General features: G+C 36.8%; 1 pseudogene; it reads right to left on the reverse strand.

The window, feature by feature from the left end:
* Positions 1-296: 296 nt before the first annotated feature.
* LOC114045208 lies at positions 297-801 on the reverse strand (annotated as a pseudogene).
* Between the last annotated feature and the right edge of the window lie 21,116 nt (positions 802-21,917).

The following is a 21,917-nucleotide window of genomic DNA, read 5'->3' on the forward strand; positions in this document are numbered from 1 at the left end:
GCATCTATCTTGCATTTGAACAATGTGGTCAGCCCATCAGAATTGCACTCTCTGAAGCCGAGTTTGAATGCTTGGCAGTTTAGTTCAACAAAAGACTTCAGATCCTGCCAGATGATCTTCAGAATCTTCCTAAAACAATTCAAATGGAAGCCATTCAGTTTTCTGGCATGGCGCTGGTATACTGTCCAGGTTTCTACAAAATATACATATTATTTATGTATTGTTATATCACAGTAAATAGCAATTTAATATATACATATGGAAATCAAAAGATGTACATTTGCGCCAAATGAAAGCTATTTTTTCACAGCTTGAGAAACATGATGATCTTCTGCACCCCTTAACCTCTGCTTTCTTAAATGATCATACGTATTTCATGTTTTTTTAATTTCATCTTGGAAGTTGCAGTGAAAATCCTTTTATGAAAGTGGTTTGGATGCTATCTTTATTCGCACATAAGAAATGAGCTATAATTCCATATAAAAGAGGTACTGTTTTTGCATTCCAGTCTTCATATATATTTAATTCCTTAATGAGAAATTGTCTCTCCAACGGCATTACTGGTGGACCAGATTCAGCTGTAAGGACAGATGCTGAATACTTATATTTGTTGAATTCCAAATACTCCTAAATTAGCTCATTACTTAGGAGGTTTTCATGAGACAGAGGTCGAGGTTTTTCACCTTGATCATCTAGTGCATTAAAAACTTCAGCTCTGATCTTTGCTCTTAAGTGTCCCAGTACACCCTTTTTTTCCAGTATATTCTTTAAAACTGCTTTGAGCTTCGTGACAGTTGCCATTTTCCAGTGCCACCCAAGAGAAAAGAAAAGAAAAGCCAGGCCTGGGCACAGACACGGGCAGCACACCTACACAGTAAGCTACCCTGCCCTGCATCGGCCTCTGAAGGCCAAAGAGCTCCACATGCTGAGTCCCCAGCCTCTAGTTCTATACTGTCCAGGTTTCACAGGCATACAACGAGCTCAGCATAATGGCTCTGTAGACCCTCAGTGTGGTAGTCAGTCTAATACCTCTTCTCTCCCATACTTTCTTTCTGAGCTTCCCAAACACTGAGCTAGCTCTGGTAATGTGTGTGTCAACCTCATTATCAATGTATACATCCTTGGAAAGTACACTACCAAGATAAGTGAACTTATCCACAACATTCAAAACTTCTCCATTTGCTGTAACTGATGGTTTCACATATGGGTGGTGTGGTGGTGGCTGATGGAGCACCTGTGTTTTCTTGGTATTAATTGTTAGGCCAAAATTAGCACAAGCAGCAAAGAATTGATCCAAACTTTGTTGCATCTCAGCTTTAGAGGCTGTATTGAGTGCACAATCATGTGCAAACAAAAAATCGTGCACCAATACTTCCTCTGCTTAGGTCTCGGCTTATAGTCTTTCCAGATTGAAGAATTTACCATCAGTGTGGTTGCTGACCTTGATGCTATATTCATCCTCATTGAAAGCATTTGACAACATGGCTGAAAACACCATGCTAAAAAGCATGGGAGCAAGCACACAGCCTTGTTTGACTCTATTGGTGAGTGGGAAAGCACAAGAGCAGTGGCCTTTATTCAGATCCCAGGCAAGCATGCCATCATGAAATTGACATACGATGTTGATGAACTTCTCTAGCAAACAAATTTTGACATAATTTTGCATAAGCTCTCATGACTGACAGTATCAAAGTCCTTGGTCAGATCTACAAACGTTGTATACAGACCTTTCTTCTGTTCCTGGCATTTCTGCTGGAGTTGTTGGGCCACAAACACCACATCAACCATTCCCCAGCCCTTTCTGAAGCCACTCTGGTTCTCAGGTAAATGACCATCTTCCAGGTGAAGGATCAGCCTATTAAGGAGGACTCTGGCTGGAATCTTGCCATCAATGACTGAGAGAGAGGAATCCCCCCCCTGTGATTGTCACAGGACAATCTATTTCCTTTACCTTTAAAGAGATGGGTGATGGAAGCATCCTTGAACTCCTGGGGGATAACCTTCTTTTGCCATATAACCTGGAAAATTTCAGTCAGCTTTTGTATGAACAATGGAACCCCTACCTTGTAAATCTCAGATGGAATAGAATCAGCACCAGGTGATTTGCCACACAAAAGGACCCTAATGGCATTCACAACCTCTTCTTCAGTTGGAATTTCAGTTAGGGAGGGCTTGATTTCAACTTGAGGTAAACAGTCAATGGTTTCAGCATTCATTGATGATGGTCTGTTGAGAACATTATAGAAGTGTTCATCCCATCTCTCTAGGATCATGTCCTTATCATTAATCAATGTGACTCCATCAGCACTGAGTAGCTGAGATGCACCACAGGTTTTTGGTCCATAAATAACCTTCAGGGCATCATTAAAGCACTTTAGATTGTTACTATCAGCATAACCTGAATTTCATCTGCTTTCTTACTGAGCCGAGAATCCTGCTTCTCTCTAAGCTTTACTCGTACTTTACTTTGATGGAATTAAATGCTGCCTTCTTAGAGGTAGATGAACTATCCTGCTGGTAAACCTTGTGGCGTTTTCTCTTTTCATTTAGCAGCTTCTGAATTTCCCCATCATTTTCATCAAACTAGTCTTGATGTTTTCAAGTGTTCTGACCTAGATGGAGCAAATGCAGTGCTATACACCAAATCTCTGAATGCTGCCCACTCCTTTTCTGTTCCATTGTTGCCAACTGTGTTGGCTCAACTTTCTCTCCATGTTAGTAACAAAATTGTTCCCGCTCAGAGAAGAGCTCCAATCTGTTGACATTAATTCTTCTGGTAATCATTTTACCTTGGGGAATGCTGCTTTTGTTGAACATGAATATTTAGCTTGGGGAGGATAAGTCTGTGATCAGTCCAACACTCTGTGCCACATGTCGCATTTGTCACTCTCACATCATGTCTATTCTTACAATCACATAATCTATTAATTGCTAATGTTTGCTGCGAGGGTGCATCCACAGAGTTTTATTGATTTAGGTAAATGGAAAACAGTGTTGGTGATGAGAGAGTTATGAGATGCACAAGTCTTCAGTAATAAGTGACCATTGCTGTTGCTTTTTCCAACTCCATTTCTTCCTAGAACTCCCTGCCAAGCCTGTTAGTCTGAACCTACTCTAGCATTAAAGTCACCCAGAATTATAAGGCTGACCTCTTTTGGCACATTGATGATAAAGGTCTCCATGTCTTCAAAATTTTTCTTTAACCTCACCAGAGTTTGTCATGGTAGGAGCATAGGCACTGATGATGGTGGTGTGATGTTTTCCTGAAAGTGGCACTCACATTGCCACGAGCATGTTGTCTACTTCTTTTGGTATCCATAGAAGTTTGTTGACCAGATTAGTTTTGATTGCAAAACCAATCCAGCTTCATGGCACTCCCTTTCACAGTGGCCACTCCAAAAAAATATGTATCCAGCTTCAATTTCACTAAGCTGACCTTCATTTGCCAGCCTTGTTATACTCAGGGCTACTACTTGGGTGTGATACCTGCTGAGCTCTCTTGTAACAAGGACTGTTTATCTTTCTGGTCTACTTGATTTTGTGTTGTTTATAAGTTTGTGTATATTCCATGTGCCAATGGTGAGTGGAATCATCTTTGCAGACATTTGTGCACATTTTTTTCTGTTTTAATCACAGAGTGGGATTCCCCACCTGCTGCAGTAATCAGGCCAGTTTTGGGTAAGCAAACAATGCTTAGGGCACCTTTTCTAGCCCCCTCTTCATAGCAGGAGGTGAGCAGTGCGATCCTTAAAAGGCTTCTCAGACACCCAGGAGGCTGCCAAACCCCACACTGCTGCTTCCAGTGAGAAACAACTCTATGTCTTAGGCCACCTGTCTACAGGATTGTGACTACAACTCCCAGTGTATCCGCTTCTGCTGCTTCATCATTTGCCTTTCATCACAGGACTTTGAGGTAGGTAAAATGGGAAAATGGTATGGGTGATGTCCTTTGATTCTGGGTAAATTAGATTTAAGTGAGGCAGAATTGCATGAAGTTGTTGGCCTCACTCTCTCCTCCAAAATCATCATAGTCCAGTGGCAGGACAGAATCAAGATAACTGGTGATGGCTGAAAATGAGTGGATGACCTTGGTGTCTTTGATGTATAGCCAAGCTCTAAGCACTCCACAGTACCTGCTTTAGCTGCCTTCATGGCCGTTGGAACAAATTGTTCTCATCCACCCTTTCCACCAGGAGAAGTCTTCATGTGCTTGGGTTAGACACCCCCCTAACTCATCAACAGGTTTGAGACACCTTGATTACCCTCAATCCGGTTTAACCCATCTGCCAAAATGGTTTACTGGGGTGCGGTCACTGCATGCTACAGCTTCTTGAAGCCACAGGTGAGAGTAAGGTGGAACAGGTGCACACCAAGGGTGGAAAACAGCCCTGAAAAGGGCTCAGCAACCTTCACACCAGAGGTCCTAGTCTTCCCGGAATACACCCTATACCTCAAAACCACAATGTAGTATTTTATTGAATGAGGAAACACTAGGAGCATTAGGTAGGTTTTAAAAATATTAAATCTAAAGGACATGAATGTTGTCTTACATTTTGGTATCCAGAAATTTATAATTATAATTATAACAGTTGTTTGGGAAAAAATGATTTGAGTTTTTTATTCGACTGCAAGTTCAACGTAAGTCAGTTCTTTGCACTAGCAGCTAAAAAGAAAAAAAATAAGGTGTAAAGTATAGATGTGATGCCAGGAAAAGTTTCCTAATACTTGGAGCTGCCCAATATTGGAATGGGCTTCATTGAAAATGGTATTTTTCTCTTACTTAGTTATCTTCAATGAGAGTTCTGACAGATACATACTGTGTTAGCAGGGATTCCTTGTGTGTGTGTGGAGGTAGATATTAATGTTTACTGAGGTCCCTTCCAACTTTCCAACTCTGTGCTAAGGCAACTTCTATAATTCCTTCATTTTGTACTCCAGGGAGATCCTGTGAGATGGTCTTCCATTTTACAGTTAAGTAAAGAGAGTTCTAGGAATGAGGAAAGCCACTGAAGTACCTACAACCACAGGATGCCATGTCTTGTTTGAGAAATAGCAAGAAGGCCAGTGTTAAAAAAAAAAAAGGCTAGTGTAAATGGACTATACAGAAGGTGGAGAGGAGTAAGTTGTAAGAATCCTAGAAAAGTAGGAGTGGAACAAATTACAAAGGATTTTTGAATGCCTAAAAATAATTTTATATTTGACCCTGGAGGCAAAAGGGAATCTCTGGAATTTATTGAATAGAGGGTGACATGATCAGAACTGCAGTTTAAGAAGATCAGTATTACAGTGTTACAATGGAGAATGGACTAGAGTGGAAAGAGATTAGAGGTAGGTAGACCAGCTAGTAACTTATTTTATATCAATTCCTTTGTTATTTTTTAAAAGTTCAATTACACTTGTAGTGTGATCATTTGCTCACCATTGGACAATGTTTCGAGTTAAGTTGTTTATAGACAGCGTGATTGACATCTCAATTTATAAGCTACCCATCACAATCATTTATGTATTGGTTGTTGTAACTGTGTCCCTATTGTTGCCTTTCCAGATTTTTATCATTCCCAGATAAATTTTCAGTCAACAAGTCAGACAACAAACATCTATTATTTATTCTATTCTATTATTATTTGTTTATGGGCCCAGTAGTAAGTATAAAGGGCAAGAAAAAGTTATTTAAATTTGTTTTACTATGTTTACTTAAATTTGTGTTACTAGTCTATTCTTGATTACATATGTTAATAGAAAGGAGCAGAAGTATGAATAATGAATAAATGAACAAAACAAGATAAAACTTCTCCCTAGCTTTGGAACAAAGAGGCACATGTTCCAGCATATATATATGTATATGTATATGTATATACACACACATACATATATATGTGTGTATATATATGTATGCATATATATATATATATATATGACAGATAATCAAATATTTATTCTTTTTCCCACATCATCAAACATATTGTGGAGGATCCACTTGGAATGTATTCTGGTAGACATTCTATGAGATATATAGATATAAAAATAAATAACACCTGTCCTTAAGTAGTTTTCAATCTGCTTCAATCAATCAATCAATAAACAATTAAGTCCTTACTATTGATTAGGAAGATAAGACAGGGGTGATTATATGAATTCTTATCCTTCCTGACCTTTATGTAACATTTGACACAGGATTTGATAGATTTTTTCCTCTGCTCTAGGTTTACGTGACACTTTTTTTTATTGCTTTGTGTGCTATCCATGTCACTCCTAAAATCATAGGTGCTCCTCTATCCTACTGCCCTAAGGCTCTGGGCTGGGGACTCTTCTCTTTGTACTCTAAATTATTTTACTATATTATGTTAATTCATTTCCTCTATGGGTTCATTTATTATTTTTATGAAGATGATTCCATATATACACACACATACACAATACATATACATACATGCACATACACATATGCACATACATATATATGCATACACATACATACATACATACACATGCATATATACCCATGTGTGTGTGTGTGTGTGTGTGTGTGTATGTGTACATATATATGTTCTCCTGGTTCTGCTCCTTTCACTCAGCATCAGTTCATATAAGTCTTTCCACATTTTTCTGAAGTCCACCTGCTCATCATTTTTATAGCACAATAGTATTCCATTACATTCATATACCACAACTTGTTCAGCCATTCCCCAACTGATGGGCATCGCCTCAATTTCCAATTTTTTGCCACCACAAAAAGAGCTGCTGTAAATATCTTTGCACATGTGGGTCCTTTTCCCATTTGTATGGGAATACAAGACCTTTGGGATACAGACCTAGAAGTGGTATTGTTAGGTCAAAGGCTATACACATTTTTATAACCCTTGGGCATATTTCCAAATTGCTCACAAATCAAATTAGTCTACAATCACTCTTGAGCTATATTCCTGGATCTCAAATCATATGTGCTATAGGATGTCAAACTCTGAATGTCCAAAACACATATCAGTATCTTTCTCTAAAATTTCTCTCTATTTCTCAACTTCCCTGCTACCATACAGGATACTATATATCTGCAAGTAATTCAGATTCACAATGGATGTCATCCTCATTTCCTCACTCTCTCTCACCCTTTATATCCAATCTGTTGCCAAATCCTGGTTTTATCTTCGAAACATATTTCATTAATACATGTATTTTATACATCTATATCTATGTCCATCTATATGTGTATATATATATGTCTACATACAGCTACATAGCTATATACATTTATATGTGCATTTAAATATGTACTGACAAGTACAGATAAAAATATATGCATGTATGTATTCATATATATATACACACACACACATGCCCATATTCCAGATAGTACAGTGGAAGGTTAGATAGCATTAATTTCTGCCATTGTGGGAGTGATGGATGGTTTGAGGGGCATAGGAGCAAAAAAGATAATAGTGGTGGATGGATAAAAAGGTGCATATAATGACAGATAGTTCAGTACTACTGGGATGGGAGCATATGACTGAGTTGGAATTTGCTAATCATTATCACATGATTAGGAAAGTGATAAACATTACTAGGAGTCGCCTTAGATTAGTGTCCTCTCAGGGTGTTAAGCTCAGGAAGTTAATGAGGAAACCAATGAAGGCAATTAATGGAAGAGCATTCTCTCACATCCCTCCAAGTATACTAAATCAGGATTTAGGCAAAGGAAGCAGGAAAAAATGGGGTCTTTTTGCCCCCTCTGGGCAGGAAAGATTTCCTGAAAACATGAAAAGGCTAGCCCAGAGGACCAACACACATTACAATGGCATGTCTCTGATTCCTGGCTGGCAGGAGATATGCACAAAATGGAATAGCATCTCTCTGATTCCCTACAGGCCACAACCTTATTTCAGGCTCTCATCACCTTATACCTGGACTATTCCAAAACACTTCTAGATGGTCTCCATTCCTTAAGTCTCTCCATCCTCCACTTAGCTGTCAAAAAACTATTTTTCTAAAACATAGGGCTAACCTAAGGAATACGTCCCTTGCTTAATGAGCTCCACTGACTCCCATTACCTCCAGGATCAAATGTAAACTCTTCTCTTTGGCATTTAAACTACTTCATAACTAGTCTTTCCCTATTTTTTAGTGTTCTAAGGGCTTACTCATGTGGCCATATTCTGTGATTCAACTATCTTGGCCTATTTGCTATTCCTTGAATGTGACACTCAACCTTCCATCTCTTCAGTTTTACATTGGCTGTCTCCTATGCCTTGAACTTTACATCTATCTCTTACCTTCCCTGACTTTCTTTAAGACTCAGCTCAAGTAAAGTATCTTCTACAATAGGCCTTTTTTGGTACCTCTTGCTTCTAGTGCCTTACCCTCTCAAATTGCCTTCTCTCTCTCTCTCTCTCTCTCTCTTTCTGTCTTGCAATGTAAATCTTCCTTTCTCTAGTTCCTAAGACATCATCCCCCAGAGTCTTGGCTACATGTAATCATTGTTGTCAAAAATTAAAAAAAAAACCCTAAAAACTAAAACTATTATAAGAGCAAAACTTGGCATGAGCTCTGATTCCACTGATTAACTAAACTAATTGTGCTATGACTGTCATGAGATGCAACCATGCCATGAGAAATGGCAAAATGAAGAATCTAGAATGAATTGATAATTTGTGAAATTATGAAATGGGGGCAGGCATGCCCAGTTATTTGAGTACTTGCCAAGAAATGCACAATGACATCAGGAAGTGGGGGTACTGTCACACTTTAATTAGGTACAGAGAGTGCAAAGACAAATGCTAAAGAGGGTATATAGGCAGAGAACATGGGGAAAGAGGGGATGGGATGGTGAAGGGAGGCAGGTAGCAATGGGAGAGAAAATGAGGAGTGAGAGGGGCAGAGAATATCATTCATGTAATCATGGGTTAGAGCTGAGAGCACCAGATACCATGGGCCTGATGAAGATGGAAGAATGCTCCAGGACAGGAGTTTAAGGTTTCATTTTAATAGAGTTTGGGAGGAACAGCTTAACTCCTGTCTGTGCCACTTTGGGATTAGTTTATTAACATATCCAAATCATCTCAAAGTTATTGACAAAATTTAAGTTAACATTTCCATATCATCTCAAAATTATCACCACATTTTGATGTTCTGCTGGTCTGGAACTATGGAGTTCTGGAATTTAGCCTGAGATTTACCTTTCATAGGACCATAACCCTGACAAGTAGCACATATATGACTTCTCCTAATTTGGTACATGTACTAGGATGTGAATTTTAGTTAATATTATGATACAATTTGTAAATTATGCTCATTTCATCTTTGGGATGATTTATACATGGCTTCTGGGTTCCCTGTGTGCAATCTTATTTCCTATTATTCCCCCTGAATACTGCTTATATATAACCTTACTTATACTGACTAGAAAGGAAGTGGTTAGGAGTTGAGAACAAGAAGTAATTTTAACATGCAGAGAAATAGGGGAACATGTATAAAATGATGATGAAACAAGAATGCAGAGCCACATAAAATCAAACAAAGAAAATACATAGTGATTGAAACCATATGCAATTTAAACAAAGGATAAAACTCAGGTCCAATATAATGGAAATAGATGGTAATAATTTGTTAAAATTAAAGCACATCCACTGCCTTTTAGTCAGCAGTCTCTGCTATCTTGCTTTACTGTTTCTTGGGAATATGCTTTGATTGTGGTTTTTCTATGACTATATCTCTTATGTTTGCTTGTGATGTCAAAATATGTTATTTTATTCTATTTTTAGTCTGTTGCATCAAAATAAATTTCATCTTTTTTTAATAAGCTAAGTATCTTTTTTAGTTTTATACTTATTTTTGATATCATTTCTTTAAATTCCTGTATCTCCTTTCTTCCTGTGAAATTTTGCTGTCTGAAAGCTAAATTAAAAAAGTGTTGAACTGAGCTTTGAGGTCCCATGCAACTGTAAAATTCTAAGATTCTGTGAAATCATAATGCTAATGCATCTTGCAAAAATCTATTCTTAGCAGGCCTTATGGGCCTTAATTAAAATTTTACTGATTACAATGATGAAGGTGGATTTACAGTTCTTTAAGAGACAAGACATTAAGACGTATACAGCAGCTCAGAGATCTGGCCATGCTGCGAACTACAATCTCTAAAGACTGCCCCATCCTAACCTAAAAGTGAATTTTATTTTACCTTAACCCAAGAAAGACCAGGCCCATCAACTGACAGAAGAATACAGTACTCTCCCTTTTCAGAAGGGTATTTCGGTCACTGAAACAGAGTCATATTATCCCTGAGACCTTCCATATAAATGATTCCCAAAAATCTCTGAAAATCAGATTAGAAAGTAATTTCAATAACCATGATGTAACAAAAACTATTTCAGAGGCATAAAGTTTTGAGTTGATTATATTTTGCTAGACATTCATCATTTTATATGAAATATAAAATATTTAAAATAAAAACTGGACTTGGAATCAAGTAGACCCAAATACAAATCTGACCTCAATATTTGCCAGCTATAGGACCCTGGACAAGTCATTTAATATTTTAGCCTCAACTTTCTCAATTGCAAATTGGGATAGTAATACTTCCTTTCTGATAGGGTAGAATACTGGGCCTGAAGTCAAGAGACATGAGTTCAAAATCAAGTCTCAGACATTTAGTAGTTGTATGACTCAGGGCAAATTACTTTGCCTCTGTGTGCCTCATTTTCTTCACCTATAAACTGGGGATAATAATGGTGCCTACCTTCCATAGTACTTGTAAGGATTAAATAAGATAATTGAATTATAAAACACTTAGCACAGTGTCTGGGTATCTTCCCTTTGTAAGTACTACATAAATGTTAACTATTATTATCATTACTGTTATGAGGACAAGGATGTAAAGCATTTTACCACTATATAAATAATACTTTTTAGGAAAATATAAGTTTCTAAAGAGAATGTACTATCTTTTGGGAAGGATTTAGTATTGCTTCTTAGATATAATGTCAGCAGCATAAAACACATTTCATGAAAAATTACTGGTATTTGCAGAATGTTATACATTTATTATTATATTTGGGCCTTACAACAACTTTGTGAAAAAGTGCTGTATGTATACTTGTCATCAATTGATACATAAGGATACAGACTGAAGGAAACTAAGTGACTTGCCCAGGATTCACAACTAGTTAAGTAGTTAAGATGGACATCAAATCTAGGTTTTTGTGACTTTAGAGCTAATACATTATTGTGTATTGCCTGTGTAACAACACAATATCTTGAATCCTATGAAAGAACTTTTAGTTATCAAAAGACGTTTTCTCATTATTTAGGCCACTGGGACTCTCTTAAGCTAGGTCATAGGGCAGGGGCATCAAACTCAAAGAGAAATGGGCTACCAAACCATACATAATGATCACTGTGAGCTGCATATTGACTTAGAAATCCGTTTAATATTTTCTATATTTTATTTTATCTTTTATTTATTTTGTTAAATATGTCCTAAATACATTTAATCTGATTCAAGACCACTTGGGAGTAATCTGGGACACATGAGAGTTGGGGGAAGCATGTTAGACATGTCTCCTCTTGGGTACTATTCAACAGGTGCATTAAGATTCCACAGGATATACTGACATTAGTCTTCATTAAGTATTATGTGTATTTGTATTTAAGAGCTCTCTTTTTCTCATCGTAATTTTGGAAACCATTTCTTTGGCATCATACCATTAAGTGGGAAGTAGTATGGCATATTACAAGAATATCAGATTTATTCAAACATAATTTGAGTTTAAGCCTTGTTTCTGCCACTTACTTAACCAACTACATGGTCTTGAGTAAGCTCCCTATCTTTGACCCTCAGTTTCTTCACCTATGAAATGGGAACTACAATGCCCTACTTAGCTCTCTGGGTTTGAGAATAAAGAAAGAAGTATGTAAATGAATGTTTTTTGGACTCTAATATTTCACTTCTTCTGGACCTGTACTTTTATAAGAGTGACTGCTCCTTCCATATATGTGTATTGTGGAATCCAATCTTCAAGAGTTTCTATAATAAAAAAAAAAATGACTTACCCAGAAGTCAGCCTGGTGGCAAGCATCTCTAAACTTAGCTAGGCTCATTTACGTATCACAAACATATGGTCCATCCCCAGGCCCAAACTCAAAGCTATAAATGCAAAGTCCAAACAGTTATATATAAATCACTTATACAAATTTAGTTTCTTAATTAAAATTTATTCCCCTTGAGGACAAGATGATGATTTCACTATAATAAGGAGGTTCACATAATAGAATCATATGCATAGAATTCCTGAATAAATAATATTAATAGGTAGAGTATTAGAAAAGCACCTTACACAGAGAAAATGCTTAATGAATGCTTGTTTGTAGAATGCTTTATGATACTAAAAATCCATTTGGATTTAAGAAACAAAAATTCACTTCATGATGACAGAGAATTCACCTAATTCTAATTTATGAGTATTTAACAAAGGACCAATTGACACTGTGTTTCAACATAATACCATTGAGGCAGGCTTATCAATGAAGATTGCAAATTCTCTGGGCACCCAAACTACAGGTTTCATTGTTGTCAAGTGCAATAACAGCTGAGGCCTTTAAGGTGATATCAAGATTCTGATACCATTTACTAAACTTCTCTGACATCTTACAAGCTGGAACCATAATGTCAACTCTAACTTTTTGTATTTCTATAAAAAAATAGAATTGTTCTCCCTGAAAATTACCTAAATCTTGCCAAAAATAGATGTTTTGAAGGATAGAATTACTGAAAATCTCTCTTCAAACACTTTCCTATTTCAGAGCAAAATTTCTGCACATACTATTGACATGATTTTTGAGTTTTCTTTGAAACTGCATTTAATCTCAAAACCATTGTGCTGACCTGAACTAAACATAAAGAGCAAAGGTGCATTGGACTTCTAAGTTATATTTCTTCATATATCTGTGAGTTTGTGTGTTCTGTCCATTGGTGCATTGAGAAGAAGGATGGTTATAAACACTTTTTAAACATCAACAAACATCACCTAAACTGGAACACCATCCAAAGCAGCCCCCTGAGGGGAGGAACAGAAGATGACTGTGGATAATGTAAAGAATTCAATGTTTTCATAAAGACAATCCTGGTAGGAAACAGAGAGAAACATTTATGAGTGCTTCAAGCATCCAGGCTTCTTAGAAAGCAGTTCAGATGCTTAGATAACATCTCTCATGTGTTAATAGATATTTAGGGAATCACATGAAATTTATTGTCTAGGATGATAGTTTTTTGTTTCCTTAGACATCATCCACTCCACACCCCACAATTGTACAGATTAAGAAATTGAGACAAAGATAGTTTAAACAACTTGTCTATATTTGCATTGCAGTAAATGGCAGAGCCAGGATTTTAGCCTACGCTATCTGCCTGCAAATCAAATACTAATCCCATTATTCTACATTTTTTCTCTGAACAGGGTTAAATGTCAACTTGGACCATCCATATTTTCCTGAGATTATCCTGTCTTCTTTCACAGCCAACCCTATAGCATATCTCCCTCCTTTCAACTTCCCCCCACACCTATTAACCCACCCCCTCCCACACATAATCTATTTCCCTTTTCCTTCTTTAAGGAGCTACCTCAAAAAGTATTTTCCCTTTGAAACCTTGCTATATCTCCTCAGCTAGATGGGTTCTCAACTTCCTTTTGAGAATATCTTCTATTTTTCTAATCAATTTAATTCAATTCAATTTAAAAAGTAGTGATTAAGGGCCTTTTCAGTTGAAGGTACTGTGCTAGACACTGGGAAACAAAGAATGAAAATAATTAAGCTTCTGACATCAAGGAGATTTTACTAAGAATTTAATAAAATATTTTAAATGTAGTTAGAATACATACATACATCACACACACACACACACACACACACATATAGAGAGAGAGAGAGGAAGAAGGATGGAAGACAGGAAGGAAGAAAGAAAGACAGAAGAAAAGATGCAAAGAAACCTTTGCTGAACCTTGGTATTTTCTCATGCTTTATCCCACTTCCTTTTCCCAGTCAAACTCCTGGGAAAAAGTCATCTACACTCATTACCTCCACTTTTCACCTCTCATTTATTAATTCTAATCATTTGTCCTCTAATCCTACTACAGAAATAAAACTACTCTAAGGTTAACAAAGATCTCTGGATACCTAAGTCTACTTCTCTTACTTGCTTCTCAAAATCCTTTTTGAGCTCTTCCGTGGCCTGGGACTGATTCATACTTTTCTTGGAGGCCTTGGATATAGGAGCTTTGATTTGTCGTCTTCTTTCGGTTGTATGTTTTGATCTTCTTTGTCACCAAAGAAAGATCCTATGGTCTGACTATTTTTTTGCAAAGTCTGCTCATGATCTCAGCCAATTACTTGAGTTATAGACTCTTTGGTAAGGTAGGGGTCTGCTGTCTCAGGCTTCAGGGGTTTTGTGCAGCTGTTTTCAGAGATACTTCCAGGGACCTGTAAATTTTCAGGTCTTCCAAGGTGGTATGATAAGGGGTGAGGTGTTTACTCCTTTCCTGGCCTGTGCTCTGGTCTATGAGTGACCACAAGCACTCTTTTCTACTTTGGGACTCTGAGGAGGATTCCCTCTCCACTATCATTACAAGCTCTACCATGCCAGCACTCCTCCTCACCCCAGGACCACCACCCAGAACTGTGACCCAGATCCAAACATGAGCAAAGCAAGAGAATCCTGCCTCAGCACCAGCAAAGAGATCCCTGAAATCCCCCTTTGATCAGCCACATGATTCCCCCTCAGTCTGTGGGCCAGAAGCTCTGGAAGCAGCCGCAAACCCCTAGGTGAGCGTGTGGACTGGGGCTGGAATCAATCTTCTCTCTCACCGGGGTCACAGATGTTTCCTACTGAACTTCTAAGTTGTCTTTGGCATTCATGGGTTGAGAAGCCTGGAAATCAGCGCAGCTGCCTGTGATTCAGTCCTCTGAGGCCTGCTCCAGGTTTGCTGAGGCCTGTTTTGCCTGAGTGCCTATGCCGAACTGCATTGCTCTCCCTGCCTGGCATGATATACCTTTCTGATCCGGGTTTCTTGGGCTGGAAATTTGTTTACCCTCTGTATTTTTGTGGGTAGGTACTACTACTTCAGAATTTGTTTAGATCCATTTTTACAGGTATTTGGAGGGGTTTGGGGGAGAACTCAAGAAAGTCACTGCTTTTACTCTGCCATCTTGCAACAGGCCTCCTGGATACCTAAATCAAATAGTCTCTTCATCATCCTCATTATCATTTTCTTCTTTGCAAGGTTTGATGCTATTGATAGCTCCCTTCTCCTGTATACTCTATGAGATGGATATCCTTCCATCCATCTATCTAACTACTCATTTATTTAGCTATTTACTCATTTTTAGCACTCACATAAAAGTATCAGTTACAAATTCTTTCCCTGCCTTTAGCCCCTTCACAACCTATTAAGAAAATAAGCAATATAATAGCAATTATATAAGTGAAGTCACACAAAAGATATTTCCATATTCATCTTCACCATCCTAATACCTGGTTTTAGGATAGCTACCAGCAATTTCCTAGGAAAACAAACATCCCTGCTTCCAGCCTCATGCCTTGCCAATCCTGTCTCTCCACACTCTCCCAGTTGATAGCCCTAAAGTATGGGTTTGATTTAATCATCAATGTTAAAAAAAAAGGTTTTGTTGTCTACCCATTGCTTCAAGAACCAAATATAAACCTTTAAAGGATATCCAAAGCTCACCTTCCAAACTCTGGCTCTAGTTTTTGTTTCATTATGCTATTGCTCACACACTTGACTTTGCAGCCAAATTGGCCCACTTACCCAACACACATTTCACTTCCTGCCTCTGCTCATTTGCACAGGCAAAGTAACTGAAAGTATGAGAAATCAGAGAAGAATCAAACATAGTAAAATCTTGTTTTCTTCTGGGGGGTGAGATTTATAGTCACTCTTTCAAAGTTAATATATTCTAGTGAACTTCAACAATTGAAACTCTTCACTTAGGAAGAACCAAAATGTTATCCCATAGAGATGGGCTCAGGTGTTGTTCTTCCAATTATGTTGGCATGGTAAATGAGGGAGGTGTAACCCATATTGTGTTGATGTAGCTGTACTGGGAACAGATTTGAGAGTATGTGTCTTCATTTTAATTACTGTCAACTCCTTATTTGGTTATTACATTACACAAGCTGAAATTGTTCTTGCCACCTCTCTCTTTTTCCTTCTGTACCAATTTTTTTTCACTCTTATTTGAAACTAGTTGAGGTATTCTTGGTGATTTCTGAGCTTGGTTATCTTTTCATTTGGTGCAGTGAAGTAAAGAAGTACACATTAATTTTTATTTCCCCCTATATCTTGGATTCACAGAATGTAAAAAAATGAAAACTGACCTGAGAGGTCATCTAGTGCAAGCTATATGTGAGCAAGCAGGAATCCTCTAACCCTGTGAATACTTAATCCAATCTCTAGATGATACAAAGCAGGAAAGATGAACTAGCACACTGACTGAAAGTGTCAGGATCGAAAATGATCTTCACTGACTCAAATATTGGGCCAGATCCAGAAAGATGAATTCTAATGGTGATAAAATAAAGGCTTATATTTGAGTTCAAATATCAACTTCAAAATCACAAGTACAACTTTGGGGTGGAATGAATAGAAAACAGTTTAAAAAAAAGACCTAGAATCTTTTAGTAGCATAAACCCACTTATATTTAAAAAATGCAAAGACAAAAACACACAAAAAAGGCAAAAAAAAATCCACTAACAAGGTTTTGGAAACATTAACGGACTATAAAGAGTTAACAACATGAGGAATCTATGCCTTTGGGTCCTTCTTTCCTCATTGTTCCCTCTCTACCTAGGACCAACATTTTGGGGAGGCAATTTAGTTATATATCTCTTCACTCTTAACTTGACTCTCTCTAGTCTCCACTTCCTTTTACTTGATTGATGTCCTCATACCTCCTGATTTTTAGTACTTTTGTAGTTTTTTTCCCTATTAATATGTAAGCTCTTCAATGATAATGGCTCTTTTCTTTTGTTGTATTTATAAACCAAGCACTTAATAGTGGGCCTGGCACATAGCAGAATCTTAATAAACAACTTCTTTCTATTCCTCAGACAAAAAATTCAATCTCATGCCTTTGCACAATCCATTTACTGTGCTGGGAATGCATTTTCTCCTCATTTGTAGCTCATAGATTCCCTCATTTCCTTTAAGACTTAACTCAAAGACCACTTTCTACATGAAGCCTTTTTTGATCTTCACAAATGCTAGTAATATTTCTCTCAAACTATTCATTTTGACTTTATTATGGATATATGTATATGATTATATACATGTATGCATGCTTACATGTGTGTATGTACATATGTATGTTCAGTCAAATTTCACCATTCATGTAGTTAACATTCATAACTTCAAGCATTCATATGATTTTATTAGTAACTTCATTTTCATTTTCATGTTGGCAATTGGGCACATTCTAGTCTATGTGTAAAAGAGAAGAAAAAATGAGAGGTGATATTTAAGCAACATTGTGGAGCACTTGGTATACTATTAGATGCTTCACTGGTGCTGTTCACCCTGCTACTGTAAAGAGCTCCCCGTGCATTCTTATATTGTTATCATTTGCTTTTAAAACTCAAGCTGTTTATTGCATTTATGTCCTCAAAGCATAGTGGAAGTTCTTTGGACCTTAAGGTGGTGTTGAAAACTTGCCAAGCTTGAGTCTTCCAACAGCAACTAAAGTCCCAGAAACCTATTCCTTGTTTTTCAGGGGTGACCAAGTAACAGAGGTTTACAGCAGTAGAAAATACAGTACAACACCCTCACACTTCCATCTAACTCAATGTAAGGTAAGATTCAGGCTAAAAATGTTTTAGTTTTAAGAATTTTATTTGCTGTACAGTACTGTAAATTTCATGTGTCATGAAAAGTGAATATTATCTGAAATTAATGTTTATTTTAATTGATATGTTGGCTCATAAGATCAATAAATTCAAGCAAATTACTAGTGAGAAAAATGTTTTGCCTATTGCCAATTTTACTTTGTATGTTGCAGTTTATGGATTATATTTCATGGTTACCATGTGAGAAAAAGTCTATATTATCAGAATTCATGTTTTGTTTAAAAGGATTACATGCAGAAAAGTATATTTTTCAAATACCTAGCAAAAATGTGTTTTAGTGGTCATGGGAACCTAACCACCTATTTACACTTATTCCATTTCTGTTACAGTTTCAATGTATCATCATTTACAGTTTTTACTTTTGTACCATTTTCAAGGAATGTCATCCCCATGAAAGATGAAGATCGACTGTATGTGTAGGTATACACTCACACACATGCTGTCTCCACTGATAAAGTCTAAACTCTGAGAAAAGTAATGCTTTTATCTCTTATCCTTGTGTCCATAGTACCAACTATGTTACCTGGGATATAGTGATGTTCAATAAATGGTTACTGAGTATTGATTGATTATAAAGCACAGTGGGGGATGGCAATGTAGCTTTTGGAGTATCAGGTGTTTAAGAATTAGAGGAAGAGAAGAGACTTTGAAGAGGTGAACACATTAAGAGAGCTGACATATAGGATAGAATATTGGGCCAACTTTTTCCATCATTTCCCTGTCTATCTTCTCAAGTGTGCCCTGCTCGTTGGAATCAAAAGTCAGGTTTGCACTATAAGTATCACAGTTCATTTTTATTATACATTAAAAAGACTTTTGTAGACAAGTCTGAGAACAGAAGCACCATTATTTCTGTTTATAGAAACAATAAAAACAAAATGTGTTTTGAATTCTAAACATCTGACTTGGTTGGGAACATTCCTCATTAATAAGAAGGGTGCTTGCCTTATCTAACTTGTTGTAATCATACCTCATTTTTTTCCAGCATTATCAGGACACACAGAAAGAAATGTTCTGGAAGAATTATACAAACTAAAGACATTAATCCATTTCAATACGATAGAGTACACTACAGAATAATACAATATGTTATCATACATTATAATATAATATGATGTGAAATAATGCAATAAGTATTTACAAAACACATTGCATTCAGAGTATTAATCTAAGTACTGGGAGGAATGGAGGCAAATATTAACTTTAGATAAGTGTTTGCTTTTTAGAATTTTAAAGCTTAATGAAATAGTTTGATAATAACACAAATAGTCATTATAAACAACATTTGGGATAGATTCAAGTGACTATGTGCTGCATACACCTGAGATGGAAATTAGTGATAACAGGGGTCATGGAAAGAAGTCAGAAGGAGGGGGAACTTGAGTTGGGTTTCAAAGGATGTTTAGCAATACACTAGATGAAGAGAGGGAAGAAAGAAATGCATATTGGCATATTGAGCCAAGAGAATTTCTGAGATGTTTAACACCTGTACTCATTGTGGTCTGGTGAATCTCCCTTGACAATGATATACTAAGCAATGGAGAAGTTGTTATTTGCATCAGTTGTGGGAAGGATGATACTGATATATTTAATAATTCTCAGAGTTCAGAATGATTTCTCTCTTTTTCTTTTGCTGGCTTCTCAGGACATCTTTTTTGATATAAGTTGAATAAATATCTTTACCATTATTTACTTCCTGATGAAATTTCAGTTTCACAAAGAGGTTAAGTGAGTTGACAAAGTTGCGCAGTCACTATCACTACCTGAAACAAATGAAAGAACTCTTGTTTATTATTCCATATTTATTTTCCTAACATAATTCTGGAGGCGGGCAGACATTTGACTAGAAATTCACTCTGGTCCTGGGAACAAACACCAACTTCAAAGGTGAAAGGGTCCATAAGCATTATCACTGGACTGCTTTTGAAGGGCAGATAAGAAATCCAGAATGAGAATTTAAATTACCTCTTCAGTAGAGATGCATGCATGGAAGCCAGATTTCTTTAGTATTCTCCTAATACCTGAAAGATAAGGCTTCCAGGGAAAGTTTCACCTAAGGATATCACCCTTAGGAGTACTGCTAGACTAAAGAAATAGCAGATGCTGCAATTGATAGGATGGAGACAGGTGAAAAAGCACACAATAGGAGTAAAAATTATCACTAAAGGTTGATTACTACATAAGAAATTATTGAGGCTAATTGTAGGGTTTTTCCCCTCATATCAAATCATATCAGTTGTCCCATCCAAATACCTGTCATAGTCTGGACAATAGGTATTAATCTACTGATTTTTTGACTGTAATTGAATGGTTATGGGTCTCATTGAGGAAGCTTTGGAAATGCTGCTAAACTTATGACAAGGATTTGAAGTACTAATATGCAAACTAAGAAATGTAATTTTGGATATGAACATTATGGGATAATTTTGTTTGACAATGTTTAAGTTATATAGCAGTTTCCTCTCTCCTTGCCTTCCTTTCTTTCTAACTTCTCCTTCTTTTCTTCCTTCTTTTCTTCCTTCTTTTCTTCCTTCTTTCCTTCCTTCTTTCCTTCCTTCCTTCCTTCCTTCCTTTCTTTCTTTCTTTCTTTCTTTCTTTCTTTCTTTCTTTCTTTCTTTCTTTCTTTCTTTCTTTCTTTCTTTCTTTCTTTCTTTCTTTCTTTCTTTCTTTCTTTCCTTTTCTCTTTTCTTTCCAGCCCAAGACAACTTGTTACATCAGTAGGAGAGGTTTATAAGATAGAGATGGTGGTCTACCTAGAGTGCATTGAATACTGCAGCAACACCAACAACAAACACTGAAGGCAGCAGCAAAAGTAGAAATAGAAGCTTTAGCAGTATTCGGCCCAAAGATGGAGAGGTGGTTGGACAAATGATGAAAAAAAATGATTAAAGAGGATCCTTTCCTGAAACTGGGTTCAGGATCTTGGTGAAATTGCCTTTATGTAGTTCCACTTTCCAGTTCCAAGGTGAAGAGGAGCAATAGTGTTCATGTCCACATGGAACAAGGATCCTGGTCATATTTCCAAAGCAGAGAAGAGTGCTTGTGGTTGCTTACAAGGGAGCAGGGGCTCTAGTTTCAGTTCTAAGACAGAAAATAGCACTAGCACTTGTACTTAAAAGAGAGCAGGGAACCTGGTCACAATTCTGGGGAGAAGAGGAGCACTAGCACTTGTGGCTGCAGGGTAACACATTCCTTCTCTAGGGAAAGTTCAGAGCACAGGCCAGGAAAGTAGTAACCACATCTGTCTTTGGATATCGACCCCCATAAATAGCTCTGAAAATAACAGCACAATAAACCTGAAGCTTTGGACAGTACACACTTGACCAAAGGACCAGAGCCCAACTTTAATATGAACTTAAAAGTCAAGAAATAGGAAAAATGAGCAAAACTTCATCACTTTTATGCCACCAAAAAATAAACCTGATCATAAAATTAAACTATGATGACAGTGAAGATCAAGAAACAAACTGCAGAGATGACAACCATGTCAAAATGGCTCCATATAAAGCCTCCATGAAAAAAGCTTACTAGGATACAAGCCAAACAAGAATTCCTGGAATATCTTGAAATGTATTTAAAAATAAGAGAGGTAAAGAAAAAATTGGGGAAAGAATTGAGAATGATGCGAGGAAATTATGAAAAAAATCAACAGTTTGATAAAAAGAGACACAAAAAATACTGAAAAAAAAAATCTCTTAAAATTGTTCAAATGACAAAAGAGGAAAAAACACTGAATGAGAGAGCTTCTTAAAAAATAGAATTAAACAAATGAAAAGCAAGAGATACAAAAGCTTACTGAAGAAAATAATTCCTTAAAAATTAGACTTGGGCAAGTGGAAGCTAATGTTTCCATGAGACAACAGATATCAATAAAACAAAGTCAAAAGAATGAAAAAAATGTGAAATATCTCATTAGAAGGACAATTGGCTTGGAAAGTAGAGAGATAATTTAGGAATCATTGGACTCCTTGAAAGCTGTGATTTAAGAAACAGCCTACACATCATATTTAA

The sequence above is a fragment of the Vombatus ursinus genome, unplaced genomic scaffold (genome assembly GCF_900497805.2).
Source record: "Vombatus ursinus unplaced genomic scaffold, bare-nosed wombat genome assembly UNPS02014778.1, whole genome shotgun sequence".
Lineage (NCBI taxonomy): Eukaryota > Metazoa > Chordata > Mammalia > Diprotodontia > Vombatidae > Vombatus > Vombatus ursinus.